Genomic DNA, 26,031 nt, shown 5'->3' with positions numbered 1-26,031 from the left:
GATGAAAGGAGGAGTAGCAGCCGAGTTGCACGGGAGAATGTGAAAAGTGTTCATATGTAGTACAAACCTGAGAAATCCGTCCGTTTTCGTCATTTGTTATCGAATCGACTTAAAGCCTGATTGTCACATTGGCCGCTCTTCTCTCTGAAACGGTTGTAATTATCGTCTGCAAAGCTGTGTCGCGTGCTGCGGTATGCGGAGAAACTAAAAGCACCATAGTAGAACACAGATGAAGGTTCTAAGTTGATGTAATAGCCAGTAAGAAGTAGTACAATTCAAGTTTTAGGTATCGTTTATTGACTTTTTAGCTGGCTTTGGTGCCTTGGACATGAGCTAGGACCTTAAGATTCTGCATGAAAGGAGGACTAGCAGCCGCGTTGCACGGGAGAATGTGAAAAGTGTCCATATGTAGTAAAAACCAACCTGAGAAATCCGTCCGTTTTCGTCATTTGTTATCGAATCGACTTAAAGCCAGATCGTCACATTGGCCGCTCTTCTCTCTGAAACGGTTGTACTTATCGTCTGCAAAGGTATGTCGCGTGCTGCGGTATGCGGAGACACTAAAAGCACCATAGTAGAACACATATGAAGCTTCTAAGATGATGTAATAGCCAGTAAGAAGTAGGACAGTTCAAGTTTTAGGTATCGATTATTGACTTTGTAGCTGGCTTTGGTGCCTTGGAGATGAGCTTGGACCTTAAGATTCTGGATGAAAGGAGGAGTAGCAGCCGAGTTGCACGGGAGAATGTGAAAAGTGTTCATAAGTAGTAAAAACCTGAGAAATCCGTCCGTTTTCGTCATTTGTTATCGAATCGACTTAAAGCCAGATCGTCACATTGGCCGCTCTTCTCTCTGAAACGGTTGTACGTATCGTCTGCAAAGCAATGTCGCGTGCTGCGGTATGCGGAGACACTAAAAGCACCATAGTAGAACACAGATGAAACTTCTAAGTTGATGTATTAGCCAGTAAGAAGTAGTACAATTCAAGTTAAAGGTACCGATTATTGACTTTTAAGCTGGCTTTGATGCCTTGGACTAGAGCTAGGACCTTAAGATTCTGCATGAAAGGAGGACTAGCAGCCGAGTTGCACGGGAGAATGTGAAAAGTGTTCATATGTAGTAAAAACCTGAGAAATCCGTCCGTTTTCGTCATTTGTTATCGAATCGACTTAAAGCCAGATCGTCACATTGGCCGCTCTTCTCTCTGAAACGGTTGTACTTACGGTCTGCAAAGCTATGTCGCGTGCTGCGGTATGCGGAGACACTAAAAGCACCATAGTAGAACACATATGAAGCTTCTATGATGATGTAATAGCCAGTAAGAAGTAGTACAATTCAAGTTTAAGGTATCGTATCGACTTCTTAGATGGATTTGGTGACTTGGACATGAGCTAGGACTTTAAGATTCTGCATGAAAAGAGGACTAGCTGCCGAGTTGCACGGGACAATATGAAAAGTGTTCATATGTAGTAACAACCTGAGAAATCCGTCCGTTTTCGTCATTTGTTATCGAATCGCCTTAAAGCCAGATCGTCACTTGGCCGCTCTTCTCTCTGAAACGGTTGTACTTATCGTCAGCAAAGCTATGTCGCGTGCTGCGGTATGCGGACACACTAAAAGCACCATAGTAGAACACAGATGAAGCTTGTATGATGATGTAATAGCCAGTAAGAAGTAGTACAATTCAAGTTTTAGGTATCGATTATTGACTTTTTAGCTGGCTTTGGTGCCTTGGACATGAGCTATTACCTTAAGATTCTGCATGAAAGGAGGAATAGCAGCCGAGTTGCACGGAAGAATGTGAAAAGTGTTCATAAGTAGTAAAAACCTGAGAAATCCGTCCGTTTTCGTCATTTGTTATCGAATCGACTTAAAGCCGGATCGTCACATTGGCCGCTCTTCTCTCTGAAACGGTTGTACTTATCGTCTGCAAAGCTATGTCGCGTGATGCGGTATGCGGAGACACTAAAAGCACCATAGTAGAACACAGATGAAGCTTCTATGATGATGTAATAGCCAGTAAGAAGTAGTACAATTCAAGTTTTAGGTATCGATTATTGACATTTTAGCTGGCTTTGGTGCCTTGGACATGAGCTATTACCTTAAGATTCTGCATGAAAGGAGGAATAGCAGCCGAGTTGTACGGAAGAATGTGAAAAGTGTTCATATGTAGTAAAAACCTGAGAAATACGTCCGTTTTCGTCATTTGTTATCGAATCGACTTAAAGCCGGATCGTCACATTGTTCGCTCTTCTCTCTGAAACGGTTGTACTTATCGTCTGCAAAGCTATGTCGCGTGATGCGGTATGCGGAGACACTAAAAGCACCATAGTAGAACATAGATGAAGCTTCTAAGTTGATGTAATAGCCAGTAAGAAGTAGTACAATTCAAGTTTTAGGTATCGATTATTGACTTTTTAGCTGGCTTTGGTGCCTTGGACATGAGCTAGGACCTTAAGTTTCTGCATGAAAGGAGGACTAGCAGCCGAGTTGCACGGGAAAATGTGAAAAGTGTTCATATGTAGTAAAAACCTGAGAAATCCGTCCGTTTTCGTCATTTGTTATCGAATCGACTTAAAGCCAGATCGTCACATTGGCCGCTCTTCTCTCTGAAACGGTTGTACTTATCGTCTTCAAAGCTATGTCGCGTGCTGCGGTATGCGGAGACACTAAAAGCACCATAGTAGAACACAGATGAAGCTTCTAAGTTGATGTAATAGCCAGTAAGAAGTAGTACAATTCAAGTTTTAAGTATCGATTATTGACTTTTTAGCTGGCTTTGGTGCCTTGGATATGAGCTAGGACCTTAAGATTCTGCATGAAAGGAGGACTAGCAGCCGCGTTGTACGGGAGAATGTGAAATGTGTTCATATGTAGTAAAAACCTGAGAAATCCGTCCGTTTTCGTCATTTGTTATCAAATCGACTTAAAGCCAGATCGCCACATTGGCTGCTCTTCTCTCTGAAACGGATGTACTTATCGTCTGGAAAGCTTTGTTGCGTGCTGCGGTATGCGGAGACACTAAAAGCACCATAGTAGAACACAGATGAAGCTTCTAAGATGTTGTAATAGCCAGTAAGAAGTAGTACAATTCAAGTTTTAGGTATCGACTATTGACTTTTTAGCTGACTTTGGTGCCTTGGACATGAGCTAGGACCTTAAGATTATGCATGAAAGGAGGACTAGCAGCCGAGTTGCAGGGGAGAATGTGAAAAGTGTTCATATGTAGTAAAAACCAGAGAAATCCGTCCGTTTTCGTCCATTGTTATCGAATCGACTTAAAGCCAGATCGTCACATTGGCCGCTCTTCTCTCTGAAACGGTTGTACTTATCGTCTTCAAAGCTATGTCGCGTGCTGCGGTATGCGGAGACACTAAAAGCACCATAGTAGAACACAGATGAAGCTTCTAAGTTGATGTAATAGCCAGTAAGAAGTAGTACAATTCAAGTTTTAAGTATCGATTATTGACTTTTTAGCTGGCTTTGGTGCCTTGGACATGAGCTAGGACCTTAAGATTCTGCATGAAAGGAGGACTAGCAGCCGAGTTGCACGGGAGAATGTGAAAAGTGTTCATATGTAGTAAAAACCTGAGAAATCCGTCCGTTTTCGTCATTTGTTATCGAATCGACGTAAAGCCAGATCTTCACATTGGCCACACTTCTCTCTGAAACGGTTGTACTTATCGTCTGCAAAGCTATGTCGTATGCTGAGGTAGGCGGAGACACTAAAACCACCACAGTAGAACACAGATGTAGCTTCTAATTTGATGTAATAGCCAGTAAGAAGTAGTACAATTGAAGTTTTAGGTATTGATTATTGACTTTTTAGCTGGCTTTGATGCCTTGGACATGAGCTAGGACCTTAAGAATCTGCATAGAAGGAGGACTAGCAGCCGAGTTGCACGGGAGAATGTGAAAAGTGTTCATATGTAGTAAAAACCTGAGAAATCCGTCCGTTTTCGTCATTTGTTATCGAATCGACTTAAAGCCAGATCGTCACATTGGCCGCTCTTCTCTCTTAAACGGTTGTACTTATCGTCTGCAAAGCTGTGTCGCGAACGGCGGTATTCGGAGACACTAAAAGCACCATTGTAGAACACAGATGTAGCTTCTAAGATGATGTAATAGCCAGTAAGAAATAGTACAACTCAAGTTTTAGGAATCGGTTATTGACTTTTTACCCTTGTTTGGTGCCTTGGACGTGAGCTAGGAACTTAAGATTTTACATGCAGGAGGACTAGCAGCCGAGTTGCACGGGAGAATGTGTAAAGTGTTCATATGTAGTAAAAACCTGAGAAATCCGTCCGTTTTCGTCATTTGTTATCGAATCGACTTAAAGCCAGATCGTCACATTGGCCGCTCTTCTCTCTGAAACGGTTGTACTTATCGTCTGCAAAGCAATGTCGCGTGCTGCGGTATGCGGAGACACTAAAAGCACCATAGTAGAACACAGATGAAACTTCTAAGTTGATGTATTAGCCAGTAAGAAGTAGTACAATTCAAGTTAAAGGTACCGATTATTGACTTTTAAGCTGGCTTTGATGCCTTGGACATGAGCTAGGACCTTAAGATTCTACATGAAAGGAGGACTAGCAGCCGAGTTTCACGGGAGAATGTGAGAAGTGTTCATATGTAGTAAAAACCTGAGAAATCCGTCCGTTTTCGTCATTTGTTATCGAATCGACTTAAAGCCAGATCGTCACATTGGCCGCTCTTCTCTCTGAAACGGTTGTACTTACCGTCTGCAAAGCTATGTCGCGTGCTGCGGTATGCGGAGACACTAAAAGCACCATAGTAGAACTCATATGAAGCTTCTATGATGATGTAATAGCCAGTAAGAAGTAGTACAATTCAAGTTTAAGGTATCGTATCGACTTCTTAGATGGATTTGGTGACTTGGACATGAGCTAGGACTTTAAGATTCTGCATGAAAAGAGGACTAGCTGCCGAGTTGCACGGGACAATATGAAAAGTGTTCATATGTAGTAACAATCTGAGAAATCCGTCCGTTTTCGTCATTTGTTATCGAATCGCCTTAAAGCCAGATCGTCACTTGGCCGCTCTTCTCTCTGAAACGGTTGTACTTATCGTCTGCAAAGCTATGTCGCGTGCTGCGGTATGCGGAGACACTAAAAGCACCATAGTAGAACACAGATGAAGCTTCTATGATGATGTAATAGCCAGTAAGAAGTAGTACAATTCAAGTTTTAGGTATCGATTATTGACATTTTAGCTGGCTTTGGTGCCTTGGACATGAGCTATTACCTTAAATTCTGCATGAAAGGAGGAATAGCAGCCGAGTTGCACGGAAGAATGTGAAAAGTGTTCATAAGTAGTAAAAACCTGAGAAATCCGTCCGTTTTCGTCATTTGTTATCGAATCGACTTAAAGCCGGATCGTCACATTGGCCGCTCTTCTCTCTGAAACGGTTGTACTTATCGTCTGCAAAGCTATGTCGCGTGATGCGGTATGCGGAGACACTAAAAGCACCATAGTAGAACACAGATGAAGCTTCTATGATGATGTAATAGCCAGTAAGAAGTAGTACAATTCAAGTTTTAGGTATCGATTATTGACTTTTTAGCTGGCTTTGGTGCCTTGAACATGAGCTATTACCTTAAGATTCTGCATTAAAGGAGGAATAGCAGCCGAGTTGTACGGAAGAATGTGAAAAGTGTTCATATGTAGTAAAAACCTGAGAAATCCGTCCGTTTTCGTCATTTGTTATCGAATCGACTTAAAGCCGGATCGTCACATTGGCCGCTCTTCTCTCTGAAACGGTTGTACTTATCGTCTGCAAAGCTATGTCGCGTGATGCGGTATGCGGAGACACTAAAAGCACCATAGTAGAACATAGATGAAGCTTCTAAGTTGATGTAATAACCAGTAAGAAGTAGTACAATTCAAGTTTTAGGTATCGATTATTGACTTTTTAGCTGGCTTTGGTGCCTTGGACATGAGCTAGGACCTTAAGATTCTGCATGATAGGACTAGCAGCCGAGTTGTACGGGAGAATGTGAAATGTGTTCATATGTAGTAAAAACCTGAGAAATCCGTCCGTTTTCGTCACTTGTTATCAAATCGACTTAAAGCCAGATCGTCACATTGGCTGCTCTTCTCTCTGAAACGGATGTACTTATCGTCTGGAAAGCTTTGTTGCGTGCTGCGGTATGCGGAGACACTAAAAGCACCATAGTAGAACACAGATGAAGCTTCTAAGATGATGTAATAGCCAGTAAGAAGTAGTACAATTCAAGTTTTAGGTATCGACTATTGACTTTTTAGCTGACTTTGGTGCCTTGGACATGAGCTAGGACCTTAAGATTATGCATGAAAGGAGGACTAGCAGCCGAGTTGCAGGGGAGAATGTGAAAAGTGTTCATATGTAGTAAAAACCAGAGAAATCCGTCCGTTTTCGTCATTTGTTATCGAATCGACTTAAAGCCAGATCGTCACATTGGCCGCTCTTCTCTCTGAAACGGTTGTACTTATCGTCTTCAAAGCTATGTCGCGTGCTGCGGTATGCGGAGACACTAAAAGCACCATAGTAGAACACAGATGAAGCTTCTAAGTTGATGTAATAGCCAGTAAGAAGTAGTACAATTCAAGTTTTAAGTATCGATTATTGAATTTTTAGCTGGCTTTGGTGCCTTGGACATGAGCTAGGACCTTAAGATTCTGCATGAAAGGAGGATCAGCAGCCGAGTTGCACGGGAGAATGTGAAAACTGTTCATATGTAGTAAAAACCTGAGAAATCCGTCCGTTTTCGTCATTTGTTATCGAATCGACTTAAAGCCAGATCTTCACATTGGCCACACTTCTCTCTGAAACGGTTGTACTTATCGTCTGCAAAGCTATGTCGTATGCTGCGGTAGGCGGAGACACTAAAACCACCACAGTAGAACACAGATGTAGCTTCTAATTTGATGTAATAGCCAGTAAGAAGTAGTACAATTGAAGTTTTAGGTATTGATTATTGACTTTTTAGCTGGCTTTGATGCCTTGGACATGAGCTAGGACCTTAAGATTCTGCATAGAAGGAGGACTAGCAGCCGAGTTGCCCAGGAGAATGTGAAAAGTGTTCATATGTAGTAAAAACCTGAGAAATCCGTCCGTTTTCGTCATTTGTTATCGAATCGACTTAAAGCCAGATCGTCACATTGGCCGCTCTTCCCTCCGAAACGGTTGTACTTATCGTCTGCAAAGCTATGTCGCATGCTGCGGTATGCGGAGACACTAAAAGCACCATAGTAGAACACAGATGAAGCTTCTAAGTTGATGTAATAGCCAGTAAGATGTAGTACAATTCAAGTTTTAGCTACTGATTATTGACTTTTTACCTGGCTTTGGAGCCTTGGACGTGAGCTAGGACCTTAAGATTCCACATGAAAGAGCACTAGCAGCCGAGTTACACAGGAGAATGTGAAAAGTGTTTATATGTAGTAAAAACCTGAGAAATCCGTCCGTTTTCGTCAATTGTTATCGAATCGACTTAAAGCCAGATCGTCACATTGGCCGCTCTTCTCTCTGAAACGGTTGTACTTATCGTCTGCAAAGCTATGTCGCGTGCTGCGGTATGCGGAGACACTAAAAGCACCATAGTAGAACACATATGAAGCTTCTAAGAAGATGTAATAGCCAGTAAGAAGTAGTACAATTCAAGTTTTTAGGTATCGATTATTGACTTTTTAGCTAGCTTCGCTGCCTTGGAGATGAGCTTGGACCATAAGATTCTGCATGAAAGGAGGAGTAGCAGCCGAGTTGCACGGGAGAATGTGAAAAGTGTTCATATGTAATAAAAACCTGAGAAATCCGTCCGTTTTCGTCATTTGTTATCGACTCGCCAGATCGTCACATTGGCCGCTCTTCTCTCTGAAACGGTTATACTTATCGTCTGCAAAGCTATGTCGCGTGCTGCGGTATGCGGAGACACTAAAAGAACCATAGTAGAACACAGATGAAGCCTCTATGATGATGTAATAGCCAGTAAGAAGTAGTACAATTCAAGTTTTAGGTATCGATTATTGACTTTATAGCTGGCTTTGGTGCCTTGGACATGAGCTGTTACCTTAAGATTCTGCATGAAAGGAGGACTAGCAGCCGAGTTGCACGGGAGAATGTGAAAAGTGTTCATATGTAGTAAAAACCTGAGAAATCCGTCCGTTTTCGTCATTTGTTATCGAATCGACTTAAAGCCAGATCGTCACATTGGCTGCGTTTCTCTCTGAAACGGTTGTACTTATCGTCTGCAAAGCTATGTCGCGTGATGCGGTATGCAGAGACACTAAAAGCAACATAGTAGAACACAGATGAAGCTTCTAAGTTGGTGTAAGAGCCAGTAAGAAGTAGTACACTTCAAGTTTTAGGTATCGATTATTGACTTTTTAGCTGGCTTTGGTGCCTTGGACATGAGCTAGGACCTTAAGATTCGGCAAGAAAGGAGGACTAGCAGCCGAGTTGCACGGGAGAATGTGAAAAGTGTTCATATGTAGTAAAAACCTGAGAAATCCGTCCGTTTTCGTCATTTGTTATCGAATCGACTTAAAGCCAGATCGTCACATTGGCCGCTCTTCTCTCTGAAACGGTTGTACTTATCGTCTGCAAAGCAATGTCGCGTGCTGCGGTATGCGGAGACACTAAAAGCACCATAGTAGAACACAGATGAAACTTCTAAGTTGATGTATTAGCCAGTAAGAAGTAGTACAATTCAAGTTAAAGGTACCGATTATTGACTTTTAAGCTGGCTTTGATGCCTTGGACATGAGCTAGGACCTTAAGATTCTACATGAAAGGAGGACTAGCAGCCGAGTTTCACGGGAGAATGTGAGAAGTGTTCATATGTAGTAAAAACCTGAGAAATCCGTCCGTTTTCGTCATTTGTTATCGAATCGACTTAAAGCCAGATCGTCACATTGGCCGCTCTTCTCTCTGAAACGGTTGTACTTACCGTCTGCAAAGCTATGTCGCGTGCTGCGGTATGCGGAGACACTAAAAGCACCATAGTAGAACTCATATGAAGCTTCTATGATGATGTAATAGCCAGTAAGAAGTAGTACAATTCAAGTTTAAGGTATCGTATCGACTTCTTAGATGGATTTGGTGACTTGGACATGAGCTAGGACTTTAAGATTCTGCATGAAAAGAGGACTAGCTGCCGAGTTGCACGGGACAATATGAAAAGTGTTCATATGTAGTAACAATCTGAGAAATCCGTCCGTTTTCGTCATTTGTTATCGAATCGCCTTAAAGCCAGATCGTCACTTGGCCGCTCTTCTCTCTGAAACGGTTGTACTTATCGTCTGCAAAGCTATGTCGCGTGCTGCGGTATGCGGAGACACTAAAAGCACCATAGTAGAACACAGATGAAGCTTCTATGATGATGTAATAGCCAGTAAGAAGTAGTACAATTCAAGTTTTAGGTATCGATTATTGACATTTTAGCTGGCTTTGGTGCCTTGGACATGAGCTATTACCTTAAATTCTGCATGAAAGGAGGAATAGCAGCCGAGTTGCACGGAAGAATGTGAAAAGTGTTCATAAGTAGTAAAAACCTGAGAAATCCGTCCGTTTTCGTCATTTGTTATCGAATCGACTTAAAGCCGGATCGTCACATTGGCCGCTCTTCTCTCTGAAACGGTTGTACTTATCGTCTGCAAAGCTATGTCGCGTGATGCGGTATGCGGAGACACTAAAAGCACCATAGTAGAACACAGATGAAGCTTCTATGATGATGTAATAGCCAGTAAGAAGTAGTACAATTCAAGTTTTAGGTATCGATTATTGACTTTTTAGCTGGCTTTGGTGCCTTGAACATGAGCTATTACCTTAAGATTCTGCATTAAAGGAGGAATAGCAGCCGAGTTGTACGGAAGAATGTGAAAAGTGTTCATATGTAGTAAAAACCTGAGAAATCCGTCCGTTTTCGTCATTTGTTATCGAATCGACTTAAAGCCGGATCGTCACATTGGCCGCTCTTCTCTCTGAAACGGTTGTACTTATCGTCTGCAAAGCTATGTCGCGTGATGCGGTATGCGGAGACACTAAAAGCACCATAGTAGAACATAGATGAAGCTTCTAAGTTGATGTAATAACCAGTAAGAAGTAGTACAATTCAAGTTTTAGGTATCGATTATTGACTTTTTAGCTGGCTTTGGTGCCTTGGACATGAGCTAGGACCTTAAGATTCTGCATGATAGGACTAGCAGCCGAGTTGTACGGGAGAATGTGAAATGTGTTCATATGTAGTAAAAACCTGAGAAATCCGTCCGTTTTCGTCACTTGTTATCAAATCGACTTAAAGCCAGATCGTCACATTGGCTGCTCTTCTCTCTGAAACGGATGTACTTATCGTCTGGAAAGCTTTGTTGCGTGCTGCGGTATGCGGAGACACTAAAAGCACCATAGTAGAACACAGATGAAGCTTCTAAGATGATGTAATAGCCAGTAAGAAGTAGTACAATTCAAGTTTTAGGTATCGACTATTGACTTTTTAGCTGACTTTGGTGCCTTGGACATGAGCTAGGACCTTAAGATTATGCATGAAAGGAGGACTAGCAGCCGAGTTGCAGGGGAGAATGTGAAAAGTGTTCATATGTAGTAAAAACCAGAGAAATCCGTCCGTTTTCGTCATTTGTTATCGAATCGACTTAAAGCCAGATCGTCACATTGGCCGCTCTTCTCTCTGAAACGGTTGTACTTATCGTCTTCAAAGCTATGTCACGTGCTGCGGTATGCGGAGACACTAAAAGCACCATAGTAGAACACAGATGAAGCTTCTAAGTTGATGTAATAGCCAGTAAGAAGTAGTACAATTCAAGTTTTAAGTATCGATTATTGAATTTTTAGCTGGCTTTGGTGCCTTGGACATGAGCTAGGACCTTAAGATTCTGCATGAAAGGAGGATCAGCAGCCGAGTTGCACGGGAGAATGTGAAAACTGTTCATATGTAGTAAAAACCTGAGAAATCCGTCCGTTTTCGTCATTTGTTATCGAATCGACTTAAAGCCAGATCTTCACATTGGCCACACTTCTCTCTGAAACGGTTGTACTTATCGTCTGCAAAGCTATGTCGTATGCTGCGGTAGGCGGAGACACTAAAACCACCACAGTAGAACACAGATGTAGCTTCTAATTTGATGTAATAGCCAGTAAGAAGTAGTACAATTGAAGTTTTAGGTATTGATTATTGACTTTTTAGCTGGCTTTGATGCCTTGGACATGAGCTAGGACCTTAAGATTCTGCATAGAAGGAGGACTAGCAGCCGAGTTGCCCAGGAGAATGTGAAAAGTGTTCATATGTAGTAAAAACCTGAGAAATCCGTCCGTTTTCGTCATTTGTTATCGAATCGACTTAAAGCCAGATCGTCACATTGGCCGCTCTTCCCTCCGAAACGGTTGTACTTATCGTCTGCAAAGCTATGTCGCATGCTGCGGTATGCGGAGACACTAAAAGCACCATAGTAGAACACAGATGAAGCTTCTAAGTTGATGTAATAGCCAGTAAGATGTAGTACAATTCAAGTTTTAGCTACTGATTATTGACTTTTTACCTGGCTTTGGAGCCTTGGACGTGAGCTAGGACCTTAAGATTCCACATGAAAGAGCACTAGCAGCCGAGTTACACAGGAGAATGTGAAAAGTGTTTATATGTAGTAAAAACCTGAGAAATCCGTCCGTTTTCGTCAATTGTTATCGAATCGACTTAAAGCCAGATCGTCACATTGGCCGCTCTTCTCTCTGAAACGGTTGTACTTATCGTCTGCAAAGCTATGTCGCGTGCTGCGGTATGCGGAGACACTAAAAGCACCATAGTAGAACACATATGAAGCTTCTAAGAAGATGTAATAGCCAGTAAGAAGTAGTACAATTCAAGTTTTTAGGTATCGATTATTGACTTTTTAGCTAGCTTCGCTGCCTTGGAGATGAGCTTGGACCATAAGATTCTGCATGAAAGGAGGAGTAGCAGCCGAGTTGCACGGGAGAATGTGAAAAGTGTTCATATGTAATAAAAACCTGAGAAATCCGTCCGTTTTCGTCATTTGTTATCGACTCGCCAGATCGTCACATTGGCCGCTCTTCTCTCTGAAACGGTTATACTTATCGTCTGCAAAGCTATGTCGCGTGCTGCGGTATGCGGAGACACTAAAAGAACCATAGTAGAACACAGATGAAGCCTCTATGATGATGTAATAGCCAGTAAGAAGTAGTACAATTCAAGTTTTAGGTATCGATTATTGACTTTATAGCTGGCTTTGGTGCCTTGGACATGAGCTGTTACCTTAAGATTCTGCATGAAAGGAGGACTAGCAGCCGAGTTGCACGGGAGAATGTGAAAAGTGTTCATATGTAGTAAAAACCTGAGAAATCCGTCCGTTTTCGTCATTTGTTATCGAATCGACTTAAAGCCAGATCGTCACATTGGCTGCGTTTCTCTCTGAAACGGTTGTACTTATCGTCTGCAAAGCTATGTCGCGTGATGCGGTATGCAGAGACACTAAAAGCAACATAGTAGAACACAGATGAAGCTTCTAAGTTGGTGTAAGAGCCAGTAAGAAGTAGTACACTTCAAGTTTTAGGTATCGATTATTGACTTTTTAGCTGGCTTTGGTGCCTTGGACATGAGCTAGGACCTTAAGATTCGGCAAGAAAGGAGGACTAGCAGCCGAGTTGCACGGGAGAATGTGAAAAGTGTTCATATGTAGTAAAAACCTGAGAAATCCGTCCGTTTTCGTCATTTGTTATCGAATCGACGTAAAGCCAGATCGTCACATTGGCCACTCTTCTCTCTGAAACGGTTGTACTTATCGTGTGCAGAGCTATGTCGCGTGCTGCGCTATGCAGAGACACTAAAAGCAACATAGTAGAACACAGATGACACTTCCAAGTTGATGTAATAGCCAGTAAGAAGTAGACAATTCAAGTTTTAGTTACTGATTATTGACTTTTTAGCTGGCTTTGGTGCCTTGGACATGAGCTAGGACCTTAAGATTCTGCATGAAAAGAGGACTAGCAGCCGAGTTACAGAGGAGAATGTGAAAAGTGTTTATATGTAGTAAAAACCTGAGAAATCCGTCCGTTTTCGTCATTTGTTATCGAATCGACTTAAAGCCAGATCGTCACATTGGCTGCTCTTCCCTCCGAAGCGCTTGTACTTATCGTCTGCAAAGCTATGTCGCATGCTGCGGTATGCGGAGACACTAAAAGCACCATAGTAGAACACAGATGAAGCTTCTAAGTTGATGTAATAGCCAGTAAGATGTAGTACAATCAAGTTTTAGCTACTGATTATTGACTTTTTAGCTGGCCTTGGAACCTTGGACATGACCTAGGACCTTACGATTCTGCATGAAAGGAGGACTAGCAGCCGAGTTACACAGGAGAATGTGAAAAGTGTTTATATGTAGTAAAAACCTGAGAAATCTGTCCGTTTTCGTCATTTGTTATCGAATCGACTTAAAGCCAGATCGTCACATTGGCCGCTCTTCTCTCTGAAACGGTTGTACTTATCGTCTGCAAAGCTATGTCGCGTGCTGCGGCATGCGGGGACACTAAAATCACCCTAGTGGAACACAGATGAAGCTTCTAAGTTGATGTAATAGCCAGTAAGAAGTAGTACAATTCAAGTTTTGGTACCGATTATTGACTTTTTAGCTGGCTTTCATGCCTTGGACATGAGCTAGGACCTTAAGATTCTGCATGAAAGGAGGACTAGCAGCCGAGTTGCACGGGAGAATTTGAAAAGTGTTCATATGTAGTAAAAACCTGAGAAATCCGTCCGTTTTCGTCATTTGTTATCGAATCGACTTAAAGCCAGATTGTCACATTGGCCGCTCTTCTCTCTGAAACGGTTGTACTTATCGCTGCAATGCTATGTCGCGTGCTGCGCTATGCGGAGACACTAAAAGCACCATAGTAGAACACAGATGAAGCTTCTAAGTTGATGTAATAGCCAGTAAGAAGTAGTACAATTCAAGTTTTAGGTATCGATTATTGACTTTTTAGCTGGCTTTGGTGCCTTGGACATGAGCTAGGACCTTAAGATTCTGCATGAAAGGAGGACAAGCAGCCGAGTTTCACGGGAGAATGTGAAAAGTGTTCAAATAGAGTAAAAACCTGAGAAATCCGTCCGTTTTCGTCATTTTTATCGAATCGACTTAAAGCCAAATCGTCACATTGGCCGCTCTGCTCTCTGAAACGGTTGTATTTATCGTCTGCAAAACTATGTCGCGTACTGCGGTATTCGGAGACACTAAAAGCACCATAGTAGAACACAGATGTAGCTTCTAAGATGATGTAATAGCCAGTAAGAAATAGTACAATTCAAGTTTTAGGAATCGGTTATTGACTTTTTACCCTTGTATGCTGCCTTGGACATGAGCTAGGAACTTAAGATTTTACATGCAGGAGGACTAGCAGCCGAGTTGCACGGGACAATGTGTAAAGTGTTCATATGTAGTAAAAACCTGAGAAATCCGTTCGTTTTCGTCATTTGTTATCGAATCGACTTAAAGCCAGATCGTCACATTGGCCGCTCTTCTCTCTGAAACGGTTGTACTTATCGTCTGCAAAGCTATGTCGCGTGCTGCGGTATGTGGAAACACTAAAAGCACCATAGTAGAACACATATGAAGCTTCTAAGATGATGTAATAGCCAGTAAGAAGTAGGACAGTTCAAGTTTTAGGTATCGATTATTGACTTTTTAGCTGGCTTTGGTGCCTTGGAGATGAGGTAGGACCTTAAGATTCTGGATGAAAGGAGGAGTAGCAGCCGAGTTGCACGGGAGAATGTGAAAAGTGTTCATATGTAGTAAAAACCTGAGAAATCCGTCCGTTTTCGTCATTTGTTATCGAATCGACTTAAAGCCTGATTGTCACATTGGCCGCTCTTCTCTCTGAAACGGTTGTAATTATCGTCTGCAAAGCTGTGTCGCGTGCTGCGGTATGCGGAGAAACTAAAAGCACCATAGTAGAACACAGATGAAGGTTCTAAGTTGATGTAATAGCCAGTAAGAAGTAGTACAATTCAAGTTAAAGGTACCGATTATTGACTTTTAAGCTGGCTTTTATGCCTTGGACTAGAGCTAGGACCTTAAGATTCTGCATGAAAGGAGGACTAGCAGCCGAGTTGCACGGGAGAATGTGAAAAGTGTTCATATGTAGTAAAAACCTGAGAAATCCGTCCGTTTTCGTCATTTGTTATCGAATCGACTTAAAGCCAGATTGTCACATTGGCCGCTCTTCTCTCTGAAACGGTTGTACTTACGGTCTGCAAAGCTATGTCGCGTGCTGCGGTATGCGGAGACACTAAAAGCACCATAGTAGAACACATATGAAGCTTCTATGATGATGTAATAGCCAGTAAGAAGTAGTACAATTCAAGTTTAAGGTATCGTATCGACTTCTTAGATGGATTTGGTGACTTGGACATGAGCTAGGACTTTAAGATTCTGCATGAAAAGAGGACTAGCTGCCGAGTTGCACGGGACAATATGAAAAGTGTTCATATGTAGTAACAACCTGAGAAATCCGTCCGTTTTCGTCATTTGTTATCGAATCGCCTTAAAGCCAGATCGTCACTTGGCCGCTCTTCTCTCTGAAACGGTTGTACTTATCGTCTGCAAAGCTATGTCGCGTGCTGCGGTATGCGGACACACTAAAAGCACCATAGTAGAACACAGATGAAGCTTCTATGATGATGTAATAGCCAGTAAGAAGTAGTACAATTCAAGTTTTAGGTATCGATTATTGACTTTTTAGCTGGCTTTGGTGCCTTGGACATGAGCTATTACCTTAAGATTCTGCATGAAAGGAGGAATAGCAGCCGAGTTGCACGGAAGAATGTGAAAAGTGTTCATAAGTAGTAAAAACCTGAGAAATCCGTCCGTTTTCGTCATTTGTTATCGAATCGACTTAAAGCCGGATCGTCACATTGGCCGCTCTTCTCTCTGAAACGGTTGTACTTATCGTCTGCAAAGCTATGTCGCGTGATGCGGTATGCGGAGACACTAAAAGCACCATAGTAGAACACAGATGAAGCTTCTATGATGATGTAATAGCCAGTAAGAAGTAGTACAATTCAAGTTTTAGGTATCGATTATTGACATTTTAGCTGGCTTTGGTGCCTTGGACATGAGCTATTACCTTAAGATTCTGCATGAAAGGAGGAATAGCAGCCGAGTTGTACGGAAGAATGTGAAAAGTGTTCATATGTAGTAAAAACCTGAGAAATCCGTCCGTTTTCGTCATTTGTTATCGAATCGACTTAAAGCCGGATCGTCACATTGTTCGCTCTTCTCTCTGAAACGGTTGTACTTATCGTCTGCAAAGCTATGTCGCGTGATGCGGTATGCGGAGACACTAAAAGCACCATAGTAGAACATAGATGAAGCTTCTAAGTTGATGTAATAGCCAGTAAGAAGTAGTACAATTCAAGTTTTAGGTATCGATTATTGACTTTTTAGCTGGCTTTGGTGCCTTGGACATGAGCTAGGACCTTAAGTTTCTGCATGAAAGGAGGACTAGCAGCCGAGTTGCACGGGAGAATGTGAAAAGTGTTCATGTGTAGTAAAAACCTGAGAAATCCGTCCGTTTTCGTCATTTGTTATCGAATCGACTTAAAGCCAGATCGTCACATTGGCCGCTCTTCTCTCTGAAACGGTTGCACTTATCGTCTTCAAAGCTATGTCGCGTGCTGCGGTCTGCGGAGACACTAAAAGCACCATAGTAGAACACAGATGAAGCTTCTAAGTTGATGTAATAGCCAGTAAGAAGTAGTACAATTCAAGTTTTAAGTATCGATTATTGACTTTTTAGCTGGCTTTGGTGCCTTGGATATGAGCTAGGACCTTAAGATTCTGCATGAAAGGAGGACTAGCAGCCGCGTTGTACGGGAGAATGTGAAATGTGTTCATATGTAGTAAAAACCTGAGAAATCCGTCCGTTTTCGTCATTTGTTATCAAATCGACTTAAAGCCAGATCGTCACATTGGCTGCTCTTCTCTCTGAAACGGATGTACTTATCGTCTGGAAAGCTTTGTTGCGTGCTGCGGTATGCGGAGACACTAAAAGCACCATAGTAGAACACAGATGAAGCTTCTGAGATGTTTAATAGCCAGTAAGAAGTAGTACAATTCAAGTTTTAGGTATCGACTATTGACTTTTTAGCTGACTTTGGTGCCTTGGACATGAGCTAGGACCTTAAGATTATGCATGAAAGGAGGACTAGCAGCCGAGTTGCAGGGGAGAATGTGAAAAGTGTTCATATGTAGTAAAAACCAGAGAAATCCGTCCGTTTTCGTCATTTGTTATCGAATCGACTTAAAGCCAGATCGTCACATTGGCCGCTCTTCTCTCTGAAACGGTTGTACTTATCGTCTTCAAAGCTATGTCGCGTGCTGCGGTATGCGGAGACACTAAAAGCACCATAGTAGAACACAGATGAAGCTTCTAAGTTGATGTAATAGCCAGTAAGAAGTAGTACAATTCAAGTTTTAAGTATCGATTATTGACTTTTTAGCTGGCTTTGGTGCCTTGGACATGAGCTAGGACCTTAAGATTCTGCATGAAAGGAGGACTAGCAGCCGAGTTGCACGGGAGAATGTGAAAAGTGTTCATATGTAGTAAAAACCTGAGAAATCCGTCCGTTTTCGTCATTTGTTATCGAATCGACTTAAAGCCAGATCTTCACATTGGCCACACTTCTCTCTGAAACGGTTGTACTTATCGTCTGCAAAGCTATGTCGTATGCTGCGGTAGGCGGAGACACTAAAACCACCACAGTAGAACACAGATGTAGCTTCTAATTTGATGTAATAGCCAGTAAGAAGTAGTACAATTGAAGTTTTAGGTATTGATTATTGACTTTTTAGCTGGCTTTGATGCCTTGGACATGAGCTAGGACCTTAAGATTCTGCATAGAAGGAGGACTAGCAGCCGAGTTGCACGGGAGAATGTGAAAAGTGTTCATATGTAGTAAAAACCTGAGAAATCCGTCCGTTTTCGTCATTTGTTATCGAATCGACTTAAAGCCAGATCGTCACATTGGCCGCTCTTCTCTCTTAAACGGTTGTACTTATCGTCTGCAAAGCTGTGTCGCGAACGGCGGTATTCGGAGACACTAAAAGCACCATTGTAGAACACAGATGTAGCTTCTAAGATGATGTAATAGCCAGTAAGAAATAGTACAATTCAAGTTTTAGGAATCGGTTATTGACTTTTTACCCTTGTTTGGTGCCTTGGACGTGAGCTAGGAACTTAAGATTTTACATGCAGGAGGACTAGCAGCCGAGTTGCACGGGAGAATGTGTAAAGTGTTCATATGTAGTAAAAACCTGAGAAATCCGTCCGTTTTCGTCATTTGTTATCGAATCGACTTAAAGCCAGATCGTCACATTGGCCGCTCTTCTCTCTGAAACGGTTGTACTTATCGTCTGCAAAGCAATGTCGCGTGCTGCGGTATGCGGAGACACTAAAAGCACCATAGTAGAACACAGATGAAACTTCTAAGTTGATGTATTAGCCAGTAAGAAGTAGTACAATTCAAGTTAAAGGTACCGATTATTGACTTTTAAGCTGGCTTTGATGCCTTGGACATGAGCTAGGACCTTAAGATTCTACATGAAAGGAGGACTAGCAGCCGAGTTTCACGGGAGAATGTGAGAAGTGTTCATATGTAGTAAAAACCTGAGAAATCCGTCCGTTTTCGTCATTTGTTATCGAATCGACTTAAAGCCAGATCGTCACATTGGCCGCTCTTCTCTCTGAAACGGTTGTACTTACCGTCTGCAAAGCTATGTCGCGTGCTGCGGTATGCGGAGACACTAAAAGCACTATAGTAGAACTCATATGAAGCTTCTATGATGATGTAATAGCCAGTAAGAAGTAGTACAATTCAAGTTTAAGGTATCGTATCGACTTCTTAGATGGATTTGGTGACTTGGACATGAGCTAGGACTTTAAGATTCTGCATGAAAAGAGGACTAGCTGCCGAGTTGCACGGGACAATATGAAAAGTGTTCATATGTAGTAACAACCTGAGAAATCCGTCCGTTTTCGTCATTTGTTATCGAATCGCCTTAAAGCCAGATCGTCACTTGGCCGCTCTTCTCTCTGAAACGGTTGTACTAATCGTCTGCAAAGCTATGTCGCGTGCTGCGGTATGCGGAGACACTAAAAGCACCATAGTAGAACACAGATGAAGCTTCTATGATGATGTAATAGCCAGTAAGAAGTAGTACAATTCAAGTTTTAGGTATCGATTATTGACATTTTAGCTGGCTTTGGTGCCTTGGACATGAGCTATTACCTTAAATTCTGCATGAAAAAAGGAATAGCAGCCGAGTTGCACGGAAGAATGTGAAAAGTGTTCATAAGTAGTAAAAACCTGAGAAATCCGTCCGTTTTCGTCGTTTGTTATCGAATCGACTTAAAGCCGGATCGTCACATTGGCCGCTCTTCTCTCTGAAACGGTTGTACTTATCGTCTGCAAAGCTATGTCGCGTGATGCGGTATGCGGAGACACTAAAAGCACCATAGTAGAACACAGATGAAGCTTCTATGATGATGTAATAGCCAGTAAGAAGTAGTACAATTCAAGTTTTAGGTATCGATTATTGACTTTTTAGCTGGCTTTGGTGCCTTGAACATGAGCTATTACCTTAAGATTCTGCATTAAAGGAGGAATAGCAGCCGAGTTGTACGGAAGAATGTGAAAAGTGTTCATATGTAGTAAAAACCTGAGAAATCCGTCCGTTTTCGTCATTTGTTATCGAATCGACTTAAAGCCGGATCGTCACATTGGCCGCTCTTCTCTCTGAAACGGTTGTACTTATCGTCTGCAAAGCTATGTCGCGTGATGCGGTATGCGGAGACACTAAAAGCACCATAGTAGAACATAGATGAAGCTTCTAAGTTGATGTAATAGCCAGTAAGAAGTAGTACAATTCAAGTTTTAGGTATCGATTATTGACTTTTTAGCTGGCTTTGGTGCCTTGGACATGAGCTAGGACCTTAATATTCTGCATGATAGGAGGACTAGCAGCCGAGGTGTACGGGAGAATGTGAAATGTGTTCATATGTAGTAAAAACCTGAGAAATCCGTCCGTTTTCGTCACTTGTTATCAAATCGACTTAAAGCCAGATCGTCACATTGGCTGCTCTTCTCTCTGAAACGGATGTACTTATCGTCTGGAAAGCTTTGTTGCGTGCTGCGGTATGCGGAGACACTAAAAGCACCATAGTAGAACACAGATGAAGCTTCTAAGATGATGTAATAGCCAGTAAGAAGTAGTACAATTCAAGTTTTAGGTATCGACTATTGACTTTTTAGCTGACTTTGGTGCCTTGGACATGAGCTAGGACCTTAAGATTATGCATGAAAGGAGGACTAGCAGCCGAGTTGCAGGGGAGAATGTGAAAAGTGTTCATATGTAGTAAAAACCAGAGAAATCCGTCCGTTTTCGTCATTTGTTATCGAATCGACTTAAAGCCAGATCGTCACATTGGCCGCTCTTCTCTCTGAAACGGTTGTACTTACCGTCTGCAAAGCTATGTCGCGTGCTGCGGTATGCGGAGACACTAAAAGCACCATAGTAGAACTCATATGAAGCTTCTATGATGATGTAATAGCCAGTAAGAAGTAGTACAATTCAAGTTTAAGGTATCGTATCGACTTCTTAGATGGATTTGGTGACTTGGACATGAGCTAGGACTTTAAGATTCTGCATGAAAAGAGGACTAGCTGCCGAGTTGCACGGGACAATATGAAAAGTGTTCATATGTAGTAACAACCTGAGAAATCCGTCCGTTTTCGTCATTTGTTATCGAATCGCCTTAAAGCCAGATCGTCACTTGGCCGCTCTTCTCTCTGAAACGGTTGTACTTATCGTCTGCAAAGCTATGTCGCGTGCTGCGGTATGCGGAGACACTAAAAGCACCATAGTAGAACACAGATGAAGCTTCTATGATGATGTAATAGCCAGTAAGAAGTAGTACAATTCAAGTTTTAGGTATCGATTATTGACATTTTAGCTGGCTTTGGTGCCTTGGACATGAGCTATTACCTTAAATTCTGCATGAAAAAAGGAATAGCAGCCGAGTTGCACGGAAGAATGTGAAAAGTGTTCATAAGTAGTAAAAACCTGAGAAATCCGTCCGTTTTCGTCATTTGTTATCGAATCGACTTAAAGCCGGATCGTCACATTGGCCGCTCTTCTCTCTGAAACGGTTGTACTTATCGTCTGCAAAGCTATGTCGCGTGATGCGGTATGCGGAGACACTAAAAGCACCATAGTAGAACACAGATGAAGCTTCTATGATGATGTAATAGCCAGTAAGAAGTAGTACAATTCAAGTTTTAGGTATCGATTATTGACTTTTTAGCTGGCTTTGGGGCCTTGAACATGAGCTATTACCTTAAGATTCTGCATTAAAGGAGGAATAGCAGCCGAGTTGTACGGAAGAATGTGAAAAGTGTTCATATGTAGTAAAAACCTGAGAAATCCGTCCGTTTTCGTCATTTGTTATCGAATCGACTTAAAGCCGGATCGTCACATTGGCCGCTCTTCTCTCTGAAACGGTTGTACTTATCGTCTGCAAAGCTATGTCGCGTGATGCGGTATGCGGAGACACTAAAAGCACCATAGTAGAACATAGATGAAGCTTCTAAGTTGATGTAATAGCCAGTAAGAAGTAGTACAATTCAAGTTTTAGGTATCGATTATTGACTTTTTAGCTGGCTTTGGTGCCTTGGACATGAGCTAGGACCTTAAGATTCTGCATGATAGGAGGACTACCAGCCGAGGTGTACGGGAGAATGTGAAATGTGTTCATATGTAGTAAAAACCTGAGAAATCCGTCCGTTTTCGTCACTTGTTATCAAATCGACTTAAAGCCAGATCGTCACATTGGCTGCTCTTCTCTCTGAAACGGATGTACTTATCGTCTGGAAAGCTTTGTTGCGTGCTGCGGTATGCGGAGACACTAAAAGCACCATAGTAGAACACAGATGAAGCTTCTAAGATGATGTAATAGCCAGTAAGAAGTAGTACAATTCAAGTTTTAGGTATCGACTATTGACTTTTTAGCTGACTTTGGTGCCTTGGACATGAGCTAGGACCTTAAGATTATGCATGAAAGGAGGACTAGCAGCCGAGTTGCAGGGGAGAATGTGAAAAGTGTTCATATGTAGTAAAAACCAGAGAAATCCGTCCGTTTTCGTCATTTGTTATCGAATCGACTTAAAGCCAGATCGTCACATTGGCCGCTCTTCTCTCTGAAACGGTTGTACTTATCGTCTTCAAAGCTATGTCGCGTGCTGCGGTATGCGGAGACACTAAAAGCACCATAGTAGAACACAGATGAAGCTTCTAAGTTGATGTAATAGCCAGTAAGAAGTAGTACAATTCAAGTTTTAAGTATCGATTATTGACTTTTTAGCTGGCTTTGGTGCCTTGGACATGAGCTAGGACCTTAAGATTCTGCATGAAAGGAGGATCAGCAGCCGAGTTGCACGGGAGAATGTGAAAAGTGTTCATATGTAGTAAAAACCTGAGAAATCCGTCCGTTTTCGTCATTTGTTATCGAATCGACTTAAAGCCAGATCTTCACATTGGCCACACTTCTCTCTGAAACGGTTGTACTTATCGTCTGCAAAGCTATGTCGTATGCTGCGGTAGGCGGAGACACTAAAACCACCACAGTAGAACACAGATGTAGCTTCTAATTTGATGTAATAGCCAGTAAGAAGTAGTACAATTGAAGTTTTAGGTATTGATTATTGACTTTTTAGCTGGCTTTGATGCCTTGGACATGAGCTAGGACCTTAAGATTCTGCATAGAAGGAGGACTAGCAGCCGAGTTGCACGGGAGAATGTGAAAAGTGTTCATATGTAGTAAAAACCTGAGAAATCCGTCCGTTTTCGTCATTTGTTATCGAATCGACTTAAAGCCAGATCGTCACATTGGCCGCTCTTCTCTCTGAAACGGTTGTACTTATCGTCTGCAAAGCAATGTCGCGTGCTGCGGTATGCGGAGACACTAAAAGCACCATAGTAGAACACAGATGAAACTTCTAAGTTGATGTATTAGCCAGTAAGAAGTAGTACAATTCAAGTTAAAGGTACCGATTATTGACTTTTAAGCTGGCTTTGATGCCTTGGACATGAGCTAGGACAATAAGATTCTACATGAAAGGAGGACTAGCAGCCGAGTTTCACGGGAGAATGTGAGAAGTGTTCATATGTAGTAAAAACCTGAGAAATCCGTCCGTTTTCGTCATTTGTTATCGAATCGACTTAAAGCCAGATCGTCACATTGGCCGCTCTTCTCTCTGAAACGGTTGTACTTACCGTCTGCAAAGCTATGTCGCGTGCTGCGGTATGCGGAGACACTAAAAGCACCATAGTAGAACTCATATGAAGCTTCTATGATGATGTAATAGCCAGTAAGAAGTAGTACAATTCAAGTTTTAGGTATCGTATCGACTTCTTAGATGGATTTGGTGACTTGGACATGAGCTAGGACTTTAAGATTCTGCATGAAAAGAGGACTAGCTGCCGAGTTGCACGGGACAATATGAAAAGTGTTCATATGTAGTAACAACCTGAGAAATCCGTCCGTTTTCGTCATTTGTTATCGAATCGCCTTAAAGCCAGATCGTCACTTGGCCGCTCTTCTCTCTGAAACGGTTGTACTTATCGTCTGCAAAGCTATGTCGCGTGCTGCGGTATGCGGAGACACTAAAAGCACCATAGTAGAACATAGATGAAGCTTCTAAGTTGATGTAATAGCCAGTAAGAAGTAGTACAATTCAAGTTTTAGGTATCGATTATTGACTTTTTAGCTGGCTTTGGTGCCTTGGACATGAGCTAGGACCTTAAGATTCTGCATGATAGGAGGACTAGCAGCCGAGTTGTACGGGAGAATGTGAAATGTGTTCATATGTAGTAAAAACCTGAGAAATCCGTCCGTTTTCGTCACTTGTTATCAAATCGACTTAAAGCCAGATCGTCACATTGGCTGCTCTTCTCTCTGAAACGGATGTACTTATCGTCTGGAAAGCTTTGTTGCGTGCTGCGGTATGCGGAGACACTAAAAGCACCATAGTAGAACACAGATGAAGCTTCTAAGATGATGTAATAGCCAGTAAGAAGTAGTACAATTCAAGTTTTAGGTATCGACTATTGACTTTTTAGCTGACTTTGGTGCCTTGGACATGAGCTAGGACCTTAAGATTATGCATGAAAGGAGGACTAGCAGCCGAGTTGCAGGGGAGAATGTGAAAAGTGTTCATATGTAGTAAAAACCTGAGAAATCCGTCCGTTTTCGTCATTTGTTATCGAATCGACTTAAAGCCAGATCGTCACATTGGCCGCTCTTCTCTCTGAAACGGTTGTACTTATCGTCTTCAAAGCTATGTCGCGTGCTGCGGTATGCGGAGACACTAAAAGCACCATAGTAGAACACAGATGAAGCTTCTAAGTTGATGTAATAGCCAGTAAGAAGTAGTACAATTCAAGTTTTAAGTATCGATTATTGACTTTTTAGCTGGCTTTGGTGCCTTGGACATGAGCTAGGACCTTAAGATTCTGCATGAAAGGAGGACTAGCAGCCGAGTTGCACGGGAGAATGTGAAAAGTGTTCATATGTAGTAAAAACCTGAGAAATCCGTCCGTTTTCGTCATTTGTTATCGAATCGACTTAAAGCCAGATCTTCACATTGGCCACACTTCTCTCTGAAACGGTTGTACTTATCGTCTGCAAAGCTATGTCGTATGCTGCGGTAGGCGGAGACACTAAAACCACCACAGTAGAACACAGATGTAGCTTCTAATTTGATGTAATAGCCAGTAAGAAGTAGTACAATTGAAGTTTTAGGTATTGATTATTGACTTTTTAGCTGGCTTTGATGCCTTGGACATGAGCTAGGACCTTAAGATTCTGCATAGAAGGAGGACTAGCAGCCGAGTTGCACGGGAGAATGTGAAAAGTGTTCATATGTAGTAAAAACCTGAGAAATCCGTCCGTTTTCGTCATTTGTTATCGAATCGACTTAAAGCCAGATCGTCACATTGGCCGCTCTTCTCTCTTAAACGGTTGTACTTATCGTCTGCAAAGCTATGTCGCGAACGGCGGTATTCGGAGACACTAAAAGCACCATTGTAGAACACAGATGTAGCTTCTAAGATGATGTAATAGCCAGTAAGAAATAGTACAATTCAAGTTTTAGGAATCGGTTATGGACTTTTTACCCTTGTTTGGTGCCTTGGACGTGAGCTAGGAACTTAAGATTTTACATGCAGGAGGACTAGCAGCCGAGTTGCACGGGAGAATGTGTAAAGTGTTCATATGTAGTAAAAACCTGAGAAATCCGTCCGTTTTCGTCACTTGTTATCAAATCGAGTTAAAGCCAGATCGTCACATTGGCCGCTCTTCTCTCTGAAACGGTTGTACTTATCGTCTGCAAAGCTATGTCGCGTGCTGCGGTATGCGGAGACACTAAAAGCACCATAGTAGAACATAGATGAAGCTTCTAAGTTGATGTAATAGCCAGTAAGAAGTAGTACAATTCAAGTTTTAGGTATCGATTATTGACTTTTTAGCTGGCTTTGGTGCCTTGGACATGAGCTAGGACCTTAAGATTCTGCATGATAGGAGGACTAGCAGCCGAGTTGTACGGGAGAATGTGAAATGTGTTCATATGTAGTAAAAACCTGAGAAATCCGTCCGTTTTCGTCACTTGTTATCAAATCGACTTAAAGCCAGATCGTCACATTGGCTGCTCTTCTCTCTGAAACGGATGTACTTATCGTCTGGAAAGCTTTGTTGCGTGCTGCGGTATGCGGAGACACTAAAAGCACCATAGTAGAACACAGATGAAGCTTCTAAGATGATGTAATAGCCAGTAAGAAGTAGTACAATTCAAGTTTTAGGTATCGACTATTGACTTTTTAGCTGACTTTGGTGCCTTGGACATGAGCTAGGACCTTAAGATTATGCATGAAAGGAGGACTAGCAGCCGAGTTGCAGGGGAG

The sequence above is a fragment of the Schistocerca gregaria genome, unplaced genomic scaffold (genome assembly GCF_023897955.1).
Source record: "Schistocerca gregaria isolate iqSchGreg1 unplaced genomic scaffold, iqSchGreg1.2 ptg000486l, whole genome shotgun sequence".
Classification (NCBI taxonomy): Eukaryota; Metazoa; Arthropoda; class Insecta; order Orthoptera; family Acrididae; genus Schistocerca; species Schistocerca gregaria.
This window is presented reverse-complemented; position numbering follows the sequence as displayed.